Raw genomic sequence first — 15,884 nt, 5'->3', positions numbered from 1 at the left:
TTGGGGTCCTTCAGGAACCCCACTCAAAAGTGAGGAGGTGAAAGCAGCTTTTCATACAACCATGGAATGGTTTGGTTTGGAAGGCAGCTTAAAGCTCATGAAATTCCAGCTCCCTGCCACAGGCAGGGACACCTTCCACTAGACCATGTTGCTGCAATCACCATCCAACCTGTCCTCAATCATTTCTCTTGGTCAATAATGTCTAATTCAGTAGAGCCTCAAAGCTCAGCACGCATAAATCACTTCCTGGACAGAATAGGAAAGCAAAATGGATGTCGGCAGCGTTCTGGCTGTGTGTTTGCTTTTATAAAGGTTGCTAATAGCAGATACTAAATTCCTGATGAGGGGTTTCTATTCCGCATGGATGGATAGGAAATTATTGCCTAGAAGATATTAGTGTTGTTTTCCTCTCTTTAGAGCCATAAGAAAGGAACTTTTCCCCTTAAACCTGTGCCTAAAGGGGTTTCAGGAAACACGGAGAGGGGCTTAGGACAGGTGCCTGTAGGAACAGGCCAAGGGGAATGGCTTTAACCTGCCCGAGGGGAGACTGAGATGAGCTCTTAGGCAGAAGCTCTTCCCTGTGAGGGTGCTGAGGCGCTGGCACAGGGTGCTCAGAGAAGCTGTGGCTGCCCCATCGCTGGCAGTGTTCAAGGCCAGGTTGGACACAGGGGCTTGGAGCAAGCTGCTCCAGTGGAAGGTGTCCCTGCCTGTGGCAGGGGTTGGAGCTGGATGAGCTTTAAGGGCCCTTCCAACACCAACCAGGCTGGGATTTTATGATCCAGGCCCATGAAACTGTCCTTAATACACAAGCATGCCAACACACTGACCCTCCAACTCATTGGCTCTGGGCATGAGCCATCTCTGTCAAGCAAGGCAGCTGTAGAAGTGAACTTTGTTGTTAACAAAGAAGAAAGTTTCTTTCCTGTTATCCCCAGCTAATTAATCTCTGATGGCTTGTTATGAAGAATGAGGGAAGTCGCATCCATTCTTCTGAAAAGCTTTCGTGGTGATGAGGAAACTTCCTTGGTAAACCCCAGAAGGTCTTGTTAAAGCTGATGACTCCTGGAAGGGTGGTTGGTCCCCAGGGACCACTTCTTGCTTTGGCAAAATGAGCAGCATCACTTGTGATGGAAATAGCTGTGTGTGCTTGTATTGTGAAAGCCTGGATCTCGGGCCTGCTGGAGGGCTTTCTGTGCCCATCCAAGCTTGGTCCTGCTCTCTCTGTAAAGACACATCCCTGTCTTCATGACATGTGCAGATCATGTGGTTCTTGCTAATGGGGTGCTTTGTCCCTTCCTGCTTTTGACCCCTAATAAAGGGAGCTGGGGAAGCTCATTGCATTTCTCTTCACTTTTGGACCTGCTCAAGGACACCTCATACTTTAAACTTCTTGTCATTATTTGCCTTGGGATAGATTTGCTTGTGTTTCTTAAGCTGTGAGGCAAGTTGCAGTCTACTATCCATCCTCCATGCCTGACTGGCCTTCATAAATGTGGTTTTCCTACCATTATGAATTTGGGATTGGAGAATAAGCATGGGAATGGGGTCACCTGACTCAACATCTAAAATCCATTGCCTAGTTATGAGCCAGTCAGGTCCCTTCTAGAATGGATAGAAATAAGAGGATGTTTTATCACATCCTAGGACAGCTGGTGAGGATGGATGTTGTCCAGAGCAGGTCTGAACATCAGAAGCACTTGTACCATGCACTCTCTCTCCATGGTATATGCATCTCAGAATAGCTTTCTCTGGATTAAACTAATTCCAGTCAGGATCTGAAGGCCTCCTGGAGGTCAAACTAGATCAGCTGCCCCCCTCAAACTTATTTTCAGTTTGTTTTAAACCAAAAGACAGGAGATGAGAAAATGGCCTCAAGCTGCACCAGGGCAGGTTTAGATGGAGCTGGGGAACAATTCCTGCCCCAAAGGGTGCTCAGGCATTGGAACAGGCTGCCCAGGGCAGGGCTGCAGGCACTGGCCCTGCAAGTGTTCACACACTGTGGAGACAAGGCCTCAGTGCCATGGGTTACTGGTGGCCTTGGCTGTGCTGGGGAATGGTTGGACTGGATGAGCTTGAAGGGCTTTTCCAACCTGGTTGATTCAATGCATCTAAAAGGAGCCCAGTTCATGCAGCGTGACCCTAGCCTCTGATGGGGATGGAAGCACAGTGAGGGGAGAGAGCTCTTTGCGTGTTTGTGTCTTCAAACTTGAACTCTTGAAACTGCTCTCTTATCAACAAATACTAGAGATACAGAAACACACCTTCACTGAGCACAGATGGAGACACAAAACTCTGATTTAATGACTCAACTTTTACTTTTACTGGATGATCTTAAGGTACTTTCAAACCCAAAGCACTCTATCGTTCTCTGACACATGGAGCTTTAGCTGAGCTACTGATATGGGCATAAGTAATGAATGTTTAATTCAGATAAATCACAGTGTGAAGGTGATGTGCAACCAACTCAGCTACTGCTATAATCTCATTTTATAGCAAATATCAGTGGTATATGGGGAGAGGTGGGAAGCAGAGGAAGTCTGTCAGCACAGTGACACCTCATGTCCACCGTGAAGCACTTCAGGATCGGGAGAGCTTATGCTCCTTCATGGACTGTGAAAAGTGACAAAGGAAGGCACAAGCAAGACAAGGTCTGTGCACTTCTTGCTGTGTGCATCATTAGGGACATAACCCCTGGGTTTCTTCTGTTAGGAAGCTGTCTGTCTCTTCATCAGTGTCTTCAGTGCCTCCTTCACCTCCTGGCTCCTCAGGGTGTAGATGAAGGGGTTCAGCATGGGAGTCACCACCGTGTAAAGCACAGATACCACCCTGTCCCTCTCCAGCACATAGGAGGAGCTGGGCCGAGTGTAAATCAAGAGGATGGAAGCATAATTAAGGGTGATGGTGGTGAGGTGGGTGGCAGAGGTGGAGAAAGCTTTGCCCTGCCCCTCAGTTGAGCACATCCTCAGGATAACAATTGGGATGGAGACGTAGGACCTGAGGATGAGTGCAGAAGGGAGGATGGTGTTGAAGGTCAGGATGAAGTAGGGGAGGGACTGGGAACTCTATCACACCACAGGAGAGCTTCACCAGTGGAGCAGGTCGCAGAAGAAGTCATTGAGGTTGGAGTCTCAAAAGCTGAGGGTGAACATGTAGCTGGCAATGAGGGTAGTGCTGGCAAAGCCGCTGAGGTAGGAGGTGACCACCAGTCCTATGCAGAGCTTCTTGGACATGGCAGCAACATAGAGCAGTGGGTTGGAGATGGCCACGTACCTGTCATAGGCCATCGCTGCCAGCAGGTAGCTCTCGGTGCAGGCCAAGCCACCGGAGACAAAGAACTGAGCAGCACACCCAGCAAATGAGGTGCTCTTCACAGTATCACAGTATCACAGTATGCTAGAGATTGGAAGGGACCTCGAAAGATCATCTAGTCCAATCCCCCTGCCGGAGCAGGAACACCTAGATAATGTTACACAGGAATGTTTCCAGGCGGGTTTTGAATGTCTCCAGGGAAGGACACTCCACAACCTCCCTGGGCAGCCTGTTCCAGTGTTCCGTCACCCTCACTGAGAAGAAGTTTCTTCTCAAGTTTAAGTGGAACCTCTTGTGTTCCAGTTTGTACCCATTACCCTTTGTCCTATCATTGTTTGCCACTGAGTAGAGCCTGGCTCCATCCTCGTGACACTCCCCCTTTATATATTTATAGACACCAATAAGGTCACCCCTCAGTCTCCTCTTCTCCAAACTATAGAGACCCAGCTCCCTCAGTCTTTCCTCATAAGGGAGGTGCTCCACTCCCTTAATCATCTTCGTTGCCCTGTGCTGGACTCTCTCCAGCAGCTCCCTGTCCTTCTTGAACTGAGGGGCCCAGAACTGGACACAATATTCCAGATGCGGTCTCACCAGGGCAGAGTAGAGGGGAAGGAGGACCTCTCTCGACCTACTAACCACCCCCCTTCTAATACACCCCAGGATGCCATTGGCCTTCTTAGCCACAAGGGCACAGTGTTGGCTCATGGTCATCCTGTCGTCCACTAGGACCCCCAGGTCCCTCTCCCCTACACTGCTCTCTAACAGGTCGTTCCCCAACCTATACTGGAACCTGGGGTTGTTCCTGCCCAGATGCAGGACTCAACACTTTCCCTTGTTATATTTCATCAAGTTACTCCCTGCCCAACTCTCCAGCCTGTCCAGGTCTCGCTGGATAGCAGCACAGCCTTCTGGCGTGTCAGCCACTCCTCCCAGCTTAGTGTCATCAGCAAACTTGCTGATAGTACACTCGATTCCCTCATCTAAATCATTCATGAATATATTAAATAATACCGGTCCCAGTACTGACCCTTGAGGCACTCCACTAGTTACAGGCCTCCAACTAGACTCAGCCCCATAGACTACAACTCTCTGGCTTCTCTCCTTCAGCCAGTTCGCAGTCCACCTCACTACGTGATCATCCAGTCCACACTTCCTCATTTTAGCCGTGAGGATGCTGTGGGAGACTGTGTCAAATGCTTTGCTGAAGTCAAGGTAGACCACATCCACCGCTCTGCCATCATCCATCCACCGTGTTATTTCCTCATAAAAGGCTAAGAGATTGGTCAAACATGATTTTCCCCTGGTGAAGCCATGTTGACTGCCCCTCATAACCTTCTTATCCTTGATATGCCTTAAGATGGTACCAAGGATAAGGTGTTCCATCACTTTCCCAGGGATGGAGGTGAGGCTGACCGGTCTATAGTTACCCGGGTCCTCCTTCTTGCCCTTTTTGAAGACTGCAGTGACATTTGCTTTCCTCCAGTCCTCAGGCACCTCTCCCGTTTCCCAAGACTTGGTAAAGATGATGGAGAGTGGTCTAGCAATGACTTCCGCCAGTTCCCTCAGCACCCGCGGGTGCATCCCATCTGGACCCATGGATTTATGGATGTCCAGATTGCTCAACTGATCTCTAACCCATTCCTCATCGACTAAGGCAAACCGCTCCGTCGACCTGACTTCATCTAAGGTCTCAGGGGTACAGGGCTCTTCAGGACTGCCCGCAGCAGAGTAGACAAAGAAGGCATTCAGTAACTCTGCCATCTCTGTATCTTCTGTCACCAGGGCACCCATCCCGTTCATCAGCGGGCCTACATTGCCTCTGGTGTTAGTTTTGTCTGCCATGTATTTGAAAAAGCTCTTTTTGCTGTCCTTGACTCTTCTCGCCAGGTTTAATTCTAAGGATGCCTTAGTCCTCCTAGCTGTCTTCCTACATCCTCTAGCAGCAGCTTTATATTCCTCCCAAGTGGCCAGCCCCTCCTTCCATGACCTGTAAACTCTCCTCTTCCACTTGAGCATACCCAGCAATTCCCTATTTAGCCACGCAGGTCTCTTGGCCCTCTTCCTTGACTTCCTACGTGTCGGGATGCTCCGATCTTGAGCACGGAAAAAGCAGTCCTTGAATGTCAACCAACTATCTTGGGCCCCTTTACCTTCAAGCAGCCTTGCCCATGGGATTTCCCCTAGCAATTGCTTGAAAAGGCCAAAGTTTGCCCTGCTAAAGTCCAGGGTTGCAATTCTACTTGGTATTCTACTAGTCCTACCACACAAGATCCTGAACTCCACCATCTCGTGGTCGCTGCAACCAAGGCAGCCCTCAACCCTTACTGCTTCAACCAGATCCTCCTTGTTAGTGAGGATGAGATCCAGCAGCGCTCCTCTCCTGGTTGGCTCATCCACCATTTGCAGGAGGAAGTTATCATCCATACACTGGAGGAACCTCCTGGACTGTGGCTGGGTTGCTGAGTGGTCCTTCCAGCAAACATCAGGGAAATTAAAATCCCCCACGAAGACCACAGCCTGTGACTGTGAGGCCGCTCTCAGCTGCCTGTAGAAGGCCTCGTCAACTTCCTCACCCTGATCTGGTGGTCTGTAACAGACACCTACAACAGTATCCCCCCTGCCAGCCTGCCCCTTAATTCTCACCCACAGACTCTCAACTCGCTCGTCATCTGTCCCTGGACAGAACTCAGTGCATTGTAGTTCCTCCCGCACACAAAGAGCAACCCCACCACCCCGCCTGGCTGGCCTGTCTTTCCTGAAAAGGACATAGCCCTCCATGACTATATTCCAGTCATGTGAGCTGTCCCACCAAGTCTCTGTAATTGCCACCAGATCATAGTCTCCTGACTTAACACAGGTTTCCAACTCCTCCTGCTTATTTCCCATGCTGCGCGCATTGGTTTACAGGCATTTCAGGGAGCGAGCTGAGCACACCGATTTCACCCTAGGATTGTAGGAGGCCTCCCAGTCTTCATTAATTCTGGAGCGCTGCCCCACTGGGGCAAGCCCAGCTACAAGCCCATCCCCCTTCGAATCTAGTTTAAAGCTCTCCAAATGAGCCCTGCTAATTCGTGTCCCAGCATCCTTTTGCCTCCGTGAGACAAACCTTTCTCACTTGTCATTGTCCAGACTGGTGCCCTATAAAACCAGCCGTTATCAAAGAATCCAAAGCCCTGCCGGTAGCACCAGTCTCAAAGCCAATTGTTCATGAACTGAATCTTCCCATTCCTTCCCACATCATCAGTGGAAGATGGAAGGAGTGAGGAGAAGATCACTTGAGCCCCAGACTCTTTCACCATCCGCCCCAAGGCCCTGTAGTCTTTCTTCATTCCCCTCAGACTGCGGGAAGCAGCTTCCCCCTCACCTGTCTGGAAGACCAGCAGCGGGTAGTAGTCTGTCGGGTGCACCAGGTTGGGGAGCGCCCTAGTGATATCCCTGATCCGGGCTCCAGGCAGACTACACACTTCCCTATGATGAGGGTCAACTCTGCATATTGGGCCCTCTGTTCCTCTCAGAAGGGAATCCCCTACTACAATGACCCTTCTTTCTTTCTTAACAGAGGTAGTCTTGAGGTGCAAAGTCGACCCCCTTTTCCTATGTGGCCTTGTGGGCTGGCCTTGCCCCACATTCTCACCTACCTCTCCTTCAAGATCCAGGGCCTCGAACCTATTACGGAGGGACACCTGGGGAAGCAGGGCAGGAAGGGGGGAGGGTTTCCCACGACGTCGAACAGGAACTCGCTTCCAACCCTCGTCGTCTTTTTGGTCCCCTACCTCTGCGCAACAGCTACAGGGCAGGGGCTGTCTCGGGCCATCCCCCTCTGTGTGAGAAGGCAGGGGGTCCTTCCCCTTTTGGGGGGTATCTCCCTGGAACCGTTCCGACTGGCCCGCCAGGGAGTTACTCCACCAGTCGATCTCCCTTTCACACTCCCTGATGGTCCTCAGTGTCTCAACCTCCTCAAGTCTTGCCACCAGGCTAAGCAGATCTTCTACCTGGTCACACCTCACGCAGGTGGAATGCTGTCCTCCCTCCCCCGGCAGCAGCAGGCTCTGGCACTCCCTGCACCCAGAGACCTGAACAGCCACGGTTTGGGACGGGGTCTCTGTCTGAGTTGCTGTAGTCACCTTACTGCAAGCTCTCTTTCTGGAGGCGACCATATTGGTCCGCAGTCTGGGACACCAGCAACAGGGTCAGCAACACGACCCGTTCGTTCCTCCCTACGCCCGCTGGGCAGCGACCGGTCACTGCCCTCTCAAAGGCTTTTTCAAGGCAAGCAGCAGGGGAGTGGTCACCATCACCGTGGGAACGCCCCCCGCCACGTCAGCCTCTCTCTCGCAAGGGCTGCTGGGCCTTCGGGGATCGGGAGATGTCGGGAATCGCGATGTCTCTGCGCTATCCCCTCTGATTTTCCTAATCTCCGTTGACCCTCGCAGTCGCTGAAGCATGCCGGCTGTGGCTCTAGCTAGGCTAGCTCCGATCAGCTGACTGAATGCTAGTAGTGAGTTTAAGCCGCTTTTAAATCTCCCGCCGTCACCGTGGGAACGCCCCCCGCCACGTCAGCCTCTCTCTCGCAAGGGCTGCTGGGCCTTCGGGGATCGGGAGATGTCGGGAATCGCGATGTCTCTGCGCTATCCCCTCTGATTTTCCTAATCTCCGTTGACCCTCGCGGTCGCTGAAGCGTGCCGGCTGTGGCTCTAGCTAGGCTAGCTCCGATCAGCTGAATGAATGTCTCTTGTCCTCAGAGATGCAGTTTAGAAGGATCTTGGGGGTGTAGACAAAGGAATACCAGAGGTCCAGGAAGGACAAATTGCCAGTGAAAAAGTACATTGGGGTATGGAGGCGTGAGCTACGGTATATCACCACTATGAGGGTGATGTTGCTCATGAGGGTGGTGATGCAGGCTAAGGTGAACACCATGAACAAGAGAAGCTGCAGCTTTGTGTCAGTGGTGAGCCCCAGGAGGATGAAGCTGGTGACTGAACTGTGTTTCCTCTCTTCCATGGTGAAGCAACTGGAGGCATGGATCCTAGTGGCTATTTCATAGCTGCAGTGTGGGGTCCTGATCATGGGTTAAGAGAAGGGCTTCTGTGGTGCTGGCATTGCTCTCTGTATCATAGCACAGCTGTACACACGAAAGAGAAAAGCAGAGTAAATTTTACATTGAGTGTGATAGGGGGCCTGAATTAATAACCCAGTGTTAAACCTATGTTATTCTTCTAATAATCTTCAATCTCTTCAGTTAACAATAAGTATTTGTCTAAAAGTGCAGCTGGTGTTTAATGTAAACTTGTGTGAGAAATAAAAGAACATCAGAGAAGGGGAACTGGTGGTCAAAGCTTCTGCTTGCAACACCATACACGCAGTGAAGATCTGGCTGAGACTGGAACTACAGTTTGAACCTAAGCCAAGGGACTAGTAAGCATGGGTACAAGACAAAGGCGAAAAGCTCAAGAGTGAGGAAGACTTGTTTACTTTATCTCGAGACCCCTGCCAACGACCACCAGGAGGTGCTGCGCAGGGGTGAAGGAAGCTTTAGCTCATTATACTATGAAGCAGGAAAAGGATATCAATATGTATAGGCATATCATGTAACCTACTGCATATGTAACACTATAGAGAATAAATGTAGAGGGAAAATGATGCTGGGGTGCGCATGCCTTTGGAGGAACTATCCCCCATGTACCTCAGCTGAATAAAGCATACCTACTTCACAACTTTAACGAGTTGTGGAGTCAATCTGCACATCAAGAGAATCTGCACTGCTATGGTTTGGTCGTGCTGTTCTATTGTAGAATGATGGAATGGTTTGGAAAGGACCCTAAAGCTCATCCAGTTCCAACCCCCTGTCCAAGGCAGGGCACTTTCTATTAGAGCATGTTGCTCCAAACCCCATCCAAGCTGGCCTTGAAGGCATTCTTGCATTCCCTGACTTCTATGAACATGAGATCTCAATCTGGGTGTCACATTAAATTGCTCATACATTAAGACTCTCTAAATTGAATTTCACATGGAGAAACTGGAGATAGAGGCTGATTACAAAAGCTCATCCAATTCCTACCCCCTGCCCAAGAGAGGGGCACCTACTAGAGCAGATTGCTTCAAGTCCCATCCAAGTCAGACTTGAACACTTCCTTGCATTCCCTGGCTTCTATGAATAGGAAATGTCAGTCTCTTTGTCACATTTAATTGCTTGTACATTAAGACTCTTTAATTTGAATTTCATGTAATGGAATTGGAGGTAGAGGCTGAAGACAAATGCATGTAGGGTCACTATCTGCTACAGCCCAACACAGTTTGATTAGATTCATTGTCATCAGTCCTACCACTAAAAGCTTTGTTTCATTGAGTTTTCTCTTTTGCATGAGCAAACACTGAAGGGTTGGAGGTGCCCCTAAAAGCCTTAATTACAAGTGTATGTATGTTAGGACCTCCGGTTTTAGGCACATTATTGAAAGCAGAAGTTATTCAGTGCTAGTGTGTGTTTGCACAGCTGAGTACAGGCACAGAAGCTGGAATTCATCTCACCCAACATCGCCAGCCTAAAAATGAATGACTTCAGCTCTTCCGTAGCCAATGGAAGTGATAGACTCTTCCACAGGAAGACCAGAAAATGAGCTGTGGCTTGCTGCTTCTTTGTAACTTCATCTATGCTCCAGGCTTGAAGGATCCTCTCTCAATTGCCTCTTGTGCTGGCTGCTCCTCAATGGGCTTGATGATTTTCTTATCTGGCCTCATATGTTGATTCTAATGTTTGTTGTCGGGTACCACAAGGGGTGAGCAGAGGGATGAGGAGACAAAGAAAAGAAAGATGACTCCCCTTTGTTGCAGAATGAGAGCAGGACCATAGAGCCCTGGAGGACTGTGTGAGCAAGGCAGGGGGTGGCCCCCACAGGTAACCGGAAACCGGACATGGGAGGAGAATGTGGAGGAAGCTGTGTGGGGCTAACCAATACTGTTGTGCCAAGGAGGAGTGGCTGAATACCACTCCTATATATGTGTGAACTGCGTCATAAATAAAGTAGAAGTTGCTTATCACCCATATTGGGTTGGCCTGTCTGCTTCTCCTCGCCGCTTACAAATGGCGCCCGAACAGGGACGCGGACTACAGGGCCCTGGTCAGTGGGGACCCGGATACAGGGCCCCGACTAGCGGGGACCCGGATTACAGGGCCCCGACTAGCGGGGACCTGGATTACAGGGCCCCGGTTAACGCAGACCCGGATTACAGGGCCCTGGTTAGTGGGGGCCAGGAACACAGGGCCCTGAATACCAGGGACCCGGAACGGCGAGTGAGCGGCGCCAGCGGCAGCGGCCAGGGAGCGCGGGCAATGCTGCTGCGGTGGCGTGACGGACCCGGGTGCTTGGACTGACTGAGAGAAGTCCGCCGCTGGGGCGAACCAGACACTGCTGCGTCGGGAGGCCGATCCGGAGACCGAGGTTACAGGACGATCCAGAAGAAGACGATCCGGAAAAGGCTGGCCATGAAAATGGACCGAGAGGTAGCCCTGGACTTATTACAGTGCTTTTTATAAAAGCAGGGAATTGAGCCCTGGACTTAGTACAGTGCTTTTTATAAAAGAGGGGAATTGAGCCCTGAACTTATTACAGTGCAGACTCACTGGACCTAGAGACGCTCAGTTGTAACAATGGGTAACCAAGTATGCGATCATTATTGGGGAATTTTCTGCAATGGGCATCTTTGCATATCCTGTGTTTACTACACAGCAGGGGGCTAAAGAGTGGGAAGCTCTTGATCTCAAAATAGTTAAGGAGGCCTGACAAACAGTGACCACGTATGCGTTAAAATCCTCTTACACTCAAGCTGTATATGTTATGATTTTTCTTGCAATTGACAGGGGGAGCCCGTACAGTTTCTCTGTGATACTCATGTACTAGAAGTTGGTAAATATAAGTATGTCCAAGTTTCTATCAACCCTTGGAGACCTCTATAGATACTGCTGGCCACTTCTTCCAGCACAGCCTGGCCACCTGTGTCGGAATGAGTGTGCATTTTGGTCAGTATAAAAGCCCAAGCCTCATACGATGTGGGGGAGGCAGAGCCTCTGCGGGGACTCCTGCTAAGGTTGAGCCTGCCACCTCACACTGCATCGATGCTTCTCGGAGCTGGTTTGCTGTTAGTCTCCACAGGGTCCTTGTGCCACGTTCTGTACGTGGGACTGTAGTGGGAGTAATGATGGCTTTTGCAGGGTCTAAAAAAAAAAAAAAAGAAAAAAAAAAAAAAGAAAAAGCGGGGGGAGAGAGTAATGATGCTGCACTTAACCTGTCTACTTCTCAAGAACTGAAGAACTGATAACCTGGGGGAGGGGGTATATTTGTGTCCTCCTGCCTACAGGTCCATGGTGACTGCCTGCAAAGTTTGTGAAGCCTTGCCATGAGCTGGACAGACGAATGGATAAACCTGATGCCTCAGCTACAGGAGCTGACCGTGATTACCCCAAGCAGAATGAGATAGAGGAAGAGAAAGAACAAATAACTGCAAAACATCACTTGGGGGCAAATGAAAAGTAACATCCTGAATATGTGTGCTTGTAAAATAGCTATTATTAGAGGTTGTGATTTTGTGTATAAAACCACCTGTATTTACTAGCTAGTTGCTAATAAGGAACTGCACCTTGTATAGATTTGTCACTTGTAAAAGAGATGTTAGAGTATGGAAATTTGCAGTAGCTGCTAAAAAATGCTAAGGCAAAAGCTAGAAAAATTTTAATACAATGGTAGTGTTATAAAGCAGGTGATGGAACAAATTTAAGAGAGGGGGAGAATTCCACTGGTAAGAAATTTCTTTGGCTAGTCCCTCACTGCCATCAGCATCTTCAACATGCTGCTGCACCCTGTAATAGTTACTCTGCTAATGTAAATTTGTGTGTGCCTTGCTGTAGTAGCGACTTGTTACTGGATGAAGCAGGTGAAACTGTGCATTGACAACAAGGTGCAAGGACTGAGGCTGACCAAATGCCTTCTGCCACAATCAAGGGCAAGACTGGGTTGGCTTCTGTGTTTGCCACCAAGAAGAGCCTTTAGCTCCGCTGTTGGCTGCAACCCAGCAGGCGTGGAGCAGTGGGGACACATGCCATGCCAGACCTTGATGTGAAGGATCAGAGAGCTATACAGCCTGTTACCAGAGAGCCATACAGCAGAAAAAAGGGGCAGGGCCAGGCAGCCTCTAGTTGGCATATGTTGGAAATATAATCTAGCCCAGATCCCCTGCTCAAGTAGGGTCACCCAAACCATATATAAAACATAAAGGGGGAAGATGTGGAGACAGTGTTCTCACGGGAGAATGCATAAGTGGTACATAAACTTTGAATAGTCCTGAAAGATACAGCAAGGCCATGGGAGGCCCGAAGAAGCTTAAGCAAGCAAGATAAGAGGCTGGAATTCACCAAGTTAATGAGAACTGTGGACTGTTGGCAAGCTTTCAAGGTTGAGTTCTCACACCTGTGTTTAACCAATTATACGTTAGTCACTAAGGGTCTTCAAAACATGTATCCAATCATAATATGCCAAATCACTGTAAGTGCTTCAGCCGGGGCCTTGGCTCAACTAAGCAGACTGGGTTGCTGAGTTGCTAAGCAGACAATTCTACATCGAAGGCAATTTCTGATTTATTTTAATGTTGACTCTGTAAGACATGCAACACTGCAGAACCTTTTGTTGTTGGAACAGGGACATGGATGTGAAGAGTTTGATGGAATGTATATTATGCTAATTCGATACACGCATAGCTGAGAACCCTGGCTCAGCTTACCCAGCAACAGTAAATGAGCAATATCCTAAGAATAACTAGATGGTTTAAAAGTATTGCACTTATGTATCATTGATTAGGTTAATCATCGTAGCTATTAGACTTGCTTATAGTTGTGTGATAAAACAGGTGAACAGAATAACCCACAATGCCTTGCTTGCACAAAGAAAAAGGGGGGAATTGTTGCAGAATGACTCTAAGAGCAGGACCATAGAGTTCTGGAGGACTGTGCAAGCAAGGCAGGGGATGGCCCCCACAGGTGGCCGGAGACCGGACCTGGGAGGAGAGTGTGGAGGAAGCTGTGGGGGGCTAACCAATACTGTTGTGCCAAGAAGGAGTGGCTGAATTCCACTCCTATATATGTGTGAACTGCGTCACAAATAAACGAGAAGTTGCTTATCACCCATATTGGGTTGGCCTGTCTGCTTCTCCTCGCCGCTTACAAGGTTTTTTACAACCCTACTTCAATTCACAGCAGGGCAGAGGCTCAGATATGACTTGTCCCCATTTAGCACAAGGGCTCTGATATCAAGAGACTGACAGAGCTTTATTTCTTAGAATCCCAGCCTGGATTCAATTACAGAGAGCTTACATGAAGAGGAAGTGGGGAGAAGTTACTGCTGGTTCCCATTTCACTGGGGATATCCCTGATGCAGTAAGGGGAGTCAGAATTCCAGACTGGTTTGAATTGAAGGGACCTTAAAGCTCATCCAGCTCCAACCCCTGCTATGGACAGGGGACACCTTCCACTAGAGCAGCTTGCTCCAAGCCCCTGTGTCCAACCTGGCCTTGAAAGCTGCCAGGGATGGGGCAGCCACAGCTTCTCTGGGCACCCTGTGCCAGCTCCTCAGCACCCTCACAGGAAGAAACTTCTGCCTAAGAGCTCATCTCAATATCCCCTCTGTCATTTCACGTGACCAAACCTTGTGGGCTGGAGTTGAAATACCTGGAAATATCAGTTAATATTTCCTTAAAACCAGAAATAAAATCAGAAATCATTTGTTAATATAAAACATGAGCTCAGATACCAGCTGGTTTGATGTCAGCAGGGCAAAGCCACCACCTTCTCCCTTTCTGCTCTCTGAAGCCTGAAATAAAGTTTATTGTTATGTTTAATAGCATATAAATAATAAAATATATTAATTTCAAGTAATATTTATGTAACATTCACATTGGACAACAACTTTCTTTCCAATACACAGTCACTGTCAGGTCTCAGGCTGCAGCCAGAGAAAGTCCTGTCCATCCCAGCACAAAATGTAGCCTTGGTTTAAGGAGAAGCGTGTTTTCCAGGTGTCAGGCTTCCAAGTATGCTTAGTCCCTGCTTTGTGAAGGTTCTATATCCACCCATCCTCATCAAGGTGCTATATCCAACCATCCACTTCAAGGTGCAATATCCAGCCATCCTTGAACGTGCAATATCCAGCTACCTTCTTCTCCTCACAAGGGCAGGGTAGCCCTCTCCTTTCAGCTGACTAGGAACCATGAATGGACAAAGAAGAGAGGACTCTACTTTTTGCTTTCCTCATGGCATTCTTCATATCCACATTTCTTAGGCTGTAGCTGAGTGGGTTCAGCATGGGGACAGCCACAGAGCACAGCATGGAGATCACCCCGTCATGCTTCGAGGAATGGCTGGAGATGCGGATCAGGTACCGGAAGAGGGAGCTGCCATTGTACAAAGCAATGGAGATGAAGTGAGAGGCACAGGTGAAGAAAGCTTTGTGTTGACCAACCACAGACTGCATTCGCATGACAGTAGAAAGGACGGACAAGTAGGAGATGAGGATGAAGACCGCAGTGCTCAGTACCTTGAACCCCACCACGGCAGCAACCATCACCTCAATGGGAGGGGTGTCAGAGCAGGAGAGGGCTAGCAGTGGTGGTCCATCACAGAAGAAGTGACTGATCGTCTTGGAACAGCAGAGCGGGAGACAAGATATGGAAACCGTGTGTATGGTAGAGCAGGATCACGCCAGCTAAGTAGGCACCAGCCAACATCCCAATGCAAAGCCTTTGGGACATGACCATGGAGTAGGATAAGGGGGTTACAAATGGCCATGTAGCGATCATAAGCCTTAGCAGCCAGCACGTAGCACTTGGTGGTGGCACAGGTTGCAAAGGAGAGGAGCTGGGTGGCACACCTAATGAAGGAAATCACCTTCTGCTCCACTAGAACATTGAGCAAGGCTTGAGGGATGATGGTAGAGGAGTAGCAGACATCCAGGAGAGACAAGTGGCTTAGGAAGAAGTACATGGGGGCGTGTAGGTAGGAATCCATTCTGATTAATGCAGTTACTCCCAGGTTTCCTATGAAGGTAACAACATAGATGGCAAGGAATAAGACAAAGCACATCACCCGCAGGTCTTCCCTGTTTGTGAAGCCCAGGAGAATAAACTCAGAGGGGGACATATAATTATCTTCAACCATAGTAAACCTATAAGCAGTTTGCGTGATTTATGTCTTTAAATTGAAATGCTGAATAGGCCCAAATCCCTCAATAATGTTAAGAATGTGAGGTTTTATCTATCAATCAGTTACACCACTTTAAGTCAATAGAAAGTTTGTAGTTTTTATATACACACACATGCTGCTACTTAGAAGGAAAAAATAAAAGCACAACTTCCTTTTCATTTTGATGCAGCTGCCTTTACTTTTCAATCAGAAATGCTTCCATTACTGTGCTCCCAAAGATGAGAGGGGGCTGCAGGGCCTTCAAGGAAAGGACAGAAGTCACCTCCTTGCTCCCCAAAAGCCCTAGTAGGGAATGACCTTGGTTATTCCTGCCTAGCACTTAATGTTCTGTAAC

General features: G+C 48.9%; 2 pseudogenes; both read right to left on the bottom strand.

Annotated features, from left to right (window-relative positions):
* Nucleotides 1–2,705: 2,705 nt before the first annotated feature.
* Nucleotides 2,706–8,310, bottom strand: LOC133282361 (olfactory receptor 9G19-like; annotated as a pseudogene).
* Nucleotides 8,311–14,438: 6,128 nt separating this feature from the next.
* On the bottom strand, nucleotides 14,439–15,505 carry LOC133282268 (olfactory receptor 8U3-like; annotated as a pseudogene).
* Between the last annotated feature and the right edge of the window lie 379 nt (nucleotides 15,506–15,884).

The sequence above is a fragment of the Pezoporus flaviventris genome, unplaced genomic scaffold (assembly GCF_033815535.1).
Source record: "Pezoporus flaviventris isolate CSIRO_AGI_PZ_B2104156 unplaced genomic scaffold, CSIRO_AGI_Pfla_v1 ptg000116l, whole genome shotgun sequence".
Taxonomy (NCBI): domain Eukaryota; kingdom Metazoa; phylum Chordata; class Aves; order Psittaciformes; family Psittacidae; genus Pezoporus; species Pezoporus flaviventris.
The sequence above is the reverse complement of the archived record's forward strand: the minus strand, read 5'-3'. Positions and strand labels throughout refer to the sequence as shown.